The following is a 7,290-nucleotide window of genomic DNA, read 5'->3' on the forward strand; positions in this document are numbered from 1 at the left end:
GGGATCGCAGACTGGGTTGTGTTTTTTCCTGCTTGGAGCTGTTGCCCGCGTCTGTGCCATTCTTTGGATGCAGAACTGAGAAGACGCCACCGAGAACACTGGGCGTGATTGATGATGCCTGTGATGCCAGGTTTAGGGGTCTCTGATGTCTCTGTGCTTTGTGGCATTAAAAAAAAACAAACATGAAAGTCAACGGAGTAAATCGGGAGATCTAATTGGCTTTATTGAACTATTCGCGAGTTGGGCAGCATGCCTGCTAATAAATAGACCTTCCCAGCAGTTTTACAGAGTGGAGGGTTTTACAGGCAGGATGGTAGGGCAAGGAAACGATTAGCAAAAGAAAAGTGTTGTTTCAGGCCAACTCTTCTTTTTGAGGGAAGGGAAGAGGCAGGAGTCTTATTTTGCAGATTACCTTTTAGAGTTGATTGGGAAATTTCAGATGGACGGTTCAAAGGTTCCATTTCTGTGGTTGAAACTGCAATTGCTAATTAATTAAAATTGTTGATCTTGGTCTGCTCTCTGGGGGTAAGTGACTCCATGTGGGGCCTGTTCTTTTATAACTGAAGTGCCCTCAGATTGTGGGTATGGGAGGTGGCTGTGAAGGAAACTAGAGTATGTCACCTCAACATAGACGTTTTTGACATAAAAATTATTTTGAACTGAAGTCAATGTATAAGCATGAAAGTCAGGAAAAGCTCCCTGCCCTCCCCCATTTCTGCCTAAAGGCAGGGTATAAATTCTCTTTTATTGAAGACAACTCCAGACCCTTAGCCCATAGATGGCACCAAAGTAATCTGCAAATAAACCTTACTCCATTAGTTTCCTTTCACAGATTGCCACCCTTGGGAGCCTAAACTGCTTTTCTTTATCCTGTCATTTCTCTACAAACCTATTATTTCTTGAATGCTAAGCCACCACTTTTGAGTTACTCTAGTTTTCTCCCATATGACTTGTGCACACATGTTAATAAATTGTTTGTCTCCAGTTAATCTGTCCTTTTGTTTACAGAGCCCCAGCTGAAAACCTAAAATGGGTAGAGGTAAAAAAAATTTTCTCTCCTGTAGCCTTACTGTGTGTTCTTTCTGGCATGGTTTTTGATAGGTCTGTACTTCTGGTTCTTGCTTTCCAGGAACACTGTGTTTGTAGGCCTGGGGGGGTGGGGGGGCAGAATTTGCTGCTCAGAATGTGTCTCTTTAGCATAAGGATTATTTTAGGCTGATTATTTTTAAGAAACTGCAAATACAGGAGAAGTTCTGAAACAAAGTAGAAGTTAACTTTTTGCAAGAAACATTTATAACGGAGATCTCTATTTGTAAGGGTGTCTTCCTCACTGTACCAAGAAGAGGGTACATAAAGCTCTAGGATGTTATCAGTGGAGAGGGCATGGACTTAAATCTACATAACCTTATCCTTGTTTATTATACTCTTCCTGCTAACCTCCCATAACTGACCCTCAACCTCCCAGGATCTTCTTTTATCTTTAGCTAAAGATGGTAATTAAGATGATGGCTTTGGCCATTTGGAGGTGTCACTCAGTCCCTTGTATACAGGATATATACATGTTATTAAACTTTTGTTTATCTCCTGTTAATTTGTCTTGTGTCAGTGTGATTCGTAGACCAGCCAGGAGAATATTGTAGGGTAAAGAAAAATTTTTCCTCCCCAGCATGGATCACAATGTGATTAGGTGTTGGGATTTTGATGGACAGCATCTTGGCCATTAAGTATGCCCTCAAGAAAGTGGTGCTGTGGCATTTAAGTGAGTAAAATAATTTAAGGAAAAAAATATTGGAAAGGAAGAGGTAAGATTATCATTATTGGGGCACGTTGGTGGCTCAGTCAGTTGAGCATCTTCCTTCTGCTCAGGTCATGATCTTGGGGTCCTGGAATTGAGCCTGTGTCAGGCTCCCTGCTCAGCTGGCAGTCTGCTTTTCCTTCTCCCTCTGCTTGCCACTCCCCTGCTTGTCCTGCCCCTGCCTCAAGTAAATAAATAAAATCCTTTTAAAAAATATTATCATTCTTTTTCTTTCTTTCCAATCAACTACTCTTATTTATCTCAAAATTTCCTTCTTTTACCTTCAATAAAAACGCATTTCCATTCATTATATCTTTGTAACATATCTCCTAGTTTTTTTTTTCTAATTTTCTTTTTTTATTTAAATTCAGTTTGCCAACATATAGTATAACACCCAATGCTCACCCCATCAAGTGCCCTCCTTAGTTACCATCACCCAGTTACCCCATCCCCCCATCCACCTCCCCTTCTGCAACCTTTTGTTTGTTTCCCAGAGTTAGGAGTCTCTTGGTTTGTCTACCTCTCTAATTTTCCCCACTTAGTTCCCTTCTTTTCCCTTATAATTTATTTCTCAGTGATAAAATTATAGGAGTATATAATCAGGGAGCTGAAATTAATAGGACTTCATAAAACAAAAGAAGGGCACTTTATTTTCTCTTTTAACTACACTTGGAATATTCATCTATAGATTAGGTTTTTTTAGTTTAGTTTGTTTTGTTTTGTTTTTACCTGCACCTACATGAAATCTTGGGTAAATTCAATAATGTTTTCAGTCAATCTTGGATAATACATGTTTCTTTGAGCCCTTTTGCCTAACAAATCAGTCTCATTTTAGTAGTTAAAAATGTCTTTAATGGGGATCCCTGGGTGGCTCAGCGGTTTAGTGCCTGCCTTTGGCCCAGGGCTCGATCCTGGAGTCCGGGATCGAGTCTCGCATCGGGCTCCCAGCATGGAGCCTGCTTATTTCTCAGCCTGTGTCTCTGCCTCTCTCTCTCTCTCTCTCTCTGTCAATCATAAATAAATAAATCTTAAAAAAAATGTCTTTAGTGATAAAAATATCTGGGGTAATGATAAGTATTTCATTTAAAACAAAAAACTTCCATCTTTTTCTTTCTCCTTGACCACATCCAAATATGGCTATATCTCAATTACTCATTTAGTCAGTATGAGGTATTTGTATAATAATTATGTAAATTATTTTTTATTTAAAACCAAGTAGGAGCAGCCGGGGTGGCTTAGCTGTTTAGCGCTGTCTTCAGCCCAGGATGTGGTCCTGGAGACCCAGGATTGAGTCCCATGTCGGGCTCCCTGCATGGAGCCTGCTTCTCCCTCTGCCTGTGTCTGTGCCTCTCTCTCTCTGTGTCTCTCATGAATAAATAAATAAAATCTTTAAAAATAAATAAATAAAACCAAGTATATTTTCTAGATGTTTTCAAGGATTTAATTAGTTTTCTTTGTACCTATTGTTAGTTTTTAGAGATGTTCCACAGATAAGTGTACCAAGTTATGTTAAATGTCCACAGATTAAAAAAAATAAAAGAAAAAATAAAAAAATAAAAGAATAAATGTCCACAGATTATTTTTTTTCAATTATTCAAATATACAATTAGAGTCTCAGTCCAGAAGGGGAACCCTCTTGCACTGTTGGTGGAATGCAAGCTGGTGCAGCCACTCTGGAAAACAGTATGGAGGTTCATCAAGAAGTTAAAAGTACAGCTACCCTATGACCCACCAATTGCACTACTGAGTATTTACCATAAAGATACAGATGTAGTGAAACGACGGGACACCTGCACCCCAATGTTCATAGCACCAATGTCCACAATACCCAAACTGTGGACGGAGCCATGATGTCCTTCGACAGATGAATGGATAAAGAAGCTGTGGTATATATATACAATAGAATATTTTTTAAAGATTTATTTATTTATTCATGATACACATAGAGAGAGGGAGAGAGAGAGAGAGAGAGGCAGAGACACAGGCAGAGGGAGGAGCAGGCTCCATGCCGGGAGCCCGACGCGGGACTCGATCCCAAGACTCCAGGATCACGCCCTGGGCCAAAGGCAGGCGCCAAACCTCTGAGCCACCCAGGGATCCCCTATACAATAGAATATTACTCAGCCATCAGAAAGGATGAATACCTACCATTTACATTGACATGGATGGAAGTGGAGGTATTATGCTAAGTGAAATAAGTCAATCGGAGAAAGACAATTATATGATTTCACTCATATGTGGAATATAAGAAATAGTGAAAGAAAGTATAAGGGAAGGGGAGAAACTGAGCAGTGAAAAATTAGAGGAAGACAAACCATTCAAGACTCCTAACTCTGGGAAACAAAAAAGATTACAGAACAGGAGGTGAGTGGGGATGGGGTAACTGGATGATGAGCATTAAGAAGGGGACCTGAGGGCAGCCCAGGTGGCTCAGCGGTTTAGCGCAGGGCCTGATCCTGGGGACCCGGGATCAAGTCCCACATTGGGCTCCCTGCATGGAGCCTGCTTCTCCCTCTGCCTGTGTCTCTGCCTGCCTCTCTCTCTCTCTCTCTCTCATGAATAAATAAATTAAACCTTAAAAAAAAAAAAAAAGGCGACATGATGAGATGAGCACTGGATGTTATACTCTATGTTGGCAAATTTAATTTAAATAAAGATTTAAAAATCTCTCAGTCTACCCATCTGGGCCTCCAATTGGATCCTACAGTTGTCCTGAAACTTACTTTCATTGTTTTCCTGAATTGGATTACTGTTCCCTGGAATTAAGTTAATTTTTCATTAAAGTCCTATTTCCAATATCTTCCTTTAAATTTTTTTTTAATTTTTATTTATTTATGATAGTCACAGAGAGAGAGAGAGAGAGGCAGAGACACAGGCAGAGGGAGAAGCAGGCTCCATGCACCGGGAGCCCGATGTGGGATTCGATTCCGGGTCTCCAGGATCTCACCCTGGGCCAAAGGCAGGCGCCAAACCGCTGCGCCACCCAGGGATCCCCAATATCTTCCTTTAGATGCATGTGTTAAGTTTCTTAGTTCTTTAATGTTTGAAAATGTCTTTATTCTACTCTCACACTTTACCGGTATTCAAAATTTGGAAACATCTCTTTCAAGTTTTCTGGTAGCTTATGTTGTCAAATCTAATACCAATTGTTTTTTGTTCCTTTGTGTGTAATCTTATGTCTCCCATTCAAATACTTAATGCTATTTATATCCCTAATGTACTGAAATTTCATGACTTGATGGCATGGATATTTAAACATTTTTTATGCTAGGTATAGGTGAGATTTTTAGTCTGTAGGCTCCAGATCTGAGAATTTTTCTTATATTTTTTGGCTTTTGGCACTCTTCTGTATTTCAGGTTTTTTATTCCTGGAATTTGTATTTGCTGGAAGGACTATTCTGAGTTATGCCTAATTTTTCCTTCTTCATAGCTTTCTGTTCTTATTTGTGGATGCAATATAATTTTCGATCTCTCAGAGTGATTAAAGTTGTTCAAAGTTTTCTTGTCCATTTTTGTCTTTTATGTCCAAATCAAATTTCTTTTCAAAAAAGCTTGAATTGTTTTCTTCCTTTTACATGGGATACTTTCCTGAAATGTGTGGTAATTCTTGCCTCCAGTGAAGAAGTAAAATTTCTCAACTGCCAGACATTAGAGCCAGCCTTTTCACTGGAAGACTGCCAGAGAGTTCTCTTCTCTGCTTTTTAGTTTAGAGCAGAAAATAAGTCCAGTCTCCTGAGTTACTGGTATTTGGGACTAGGATAGGGAAGGTCCTGAGAGGCCCACAGTTCTGAGTATGGTTTTTCACTCAGACTCCCTGTGCCTCAATACAGTCTTCATTTGTGCAGTTGCACATCCTTCCTGGGTCAGTTTATTGATTAGAGATCAAACCCTCTGTGCAGTGTACCTGATTATATAAGAAAGGAAAAGTAAAAGGAGAGAACAACCAGTTTGTGCACAAATTTTCAGCCAATCTGTTTCCAGGTCCATACTTCTCCAAGTTTATCATCTTTAGAGAATATAGAACTCAGCAACCAACAGGATCTAATTGACTTTTATAGAACATTTGACACAACTGCAGCAGAAAACACATTCTTTCCAAATGTTCATGGAGCATATAATGAGATATACCAAATGCAGGGCCATAAAATAAATCTCAAAATATTCTATTTTATTTTTAAAAAAGATTTTATTTATTTAATCATGAGAGATACACACAGAGACACACACAGAGAGAGAGAGAGTTAGAGAGAGAGTTAAAAGAGAGAGAGGCAGAGGGAGAAGCAGGCTCCAGGCAGCAAGCCCAATGTGGGACTCCAGGTCTCCAGGATCATGCCCTGGGCTGAAGGCGTCGCTAAACCACTGAGCCACCAGGGCTGCCCCCTCAAAATATTTTAAAGAATTGAAATCATGTGGAAGATATTCTCTGACTGCAGTGGAATCAAACTAAAAATTGATAAAACAGGAAAATCTCCAAATACTTAGAAACTAAACAACACTTTTTTTTTTTTAAGATTTATTTATTTATTCATGAGAGACACAGGCAGAGGGAGAGAGAGGCAGAGACACAGGCAGAGGGAGAAGCAGGCTCCATGCAGGGAGCCCAATGTGGGACTCGATCCCGGTACTCTGGGATCACGCCCTGAACCAAAGGCAGACAGACGCTCAAACACTGAGCCACCCAGACGTCCCTAAATAACACTTTTCTAAATAAACTGTGGGTCAAAGAGGAAACCTTAAGGGAAATTAGAAAATTGCATTAAGTGATGAAAATATAAAATATCAAAATTCATGGGACACAGCTAAAGCAGTGCAATGCTTTAGCACTTTTTGACATTGCATGAGCATTGAAAAGGGGACATGATGACAAAAAAAAAAAAAACAAGAAACAAGAAAAAAGAAGGGGACATGATGAGATGAGCACTGGGTGTTATACTCTATGTTGGCAAATTGAATTTAAATAAAATTTTAAAAATCTAAAGGAATACATTAGAAAAGAAAAAGAATCCCAAATTAATAATCTAATAAGCTCCCATCTCAAGAACACACACAAAGCAAGAGAAGGAAGAAAATATTAAAGAGCAGAAATTTAAAAATGAACCTTGACCTGATTCTCACATCTTCTATGAAGATCAATTCAAAATGGATCACAGAGTTAAACACTGAAACTATAAAACTTGTAGGAAGAAACATGGAGTGTCTGCCTTTGGCTCAAATTGTGATCCCAGGGTTCTGGGATCAAGCCCCACATCAGGCTCCCTGCAAAGAACCTGCTTCTCCCTCTTCCTATGTCCCCAGAACCATCCTTAGATTCAATAGATCACTAGAAGGACTCATAGAACTCACAAAAAGTTACTATACTCATAGGTATAGTTTATTACAGTTAAAAGGTAAAAATTTAAGTCAAGAGAAGAAGTGCATTAGGCAGATACCGGGAAAATTCTAAATGTAGAACTTCCAGTACTCTTCACATGGAGGCAGAGACAAGTTACTAATCC

Source organism: Canis aureus, chromosome 1 (genome assembly GCF_053574225.1).
Source record: "Canis aureus isolate CA01 chromosome 1, VMU_Caureus_v.1.0, whole genome shotgun sequence".
In the NCBI taxonomy this organism is placed as follows: domain Eukaryota; kingdom Metazoa; phylum Chordata; class Mammalia; order Carnivora; family Canidae; genus Canis; species Canis aureus.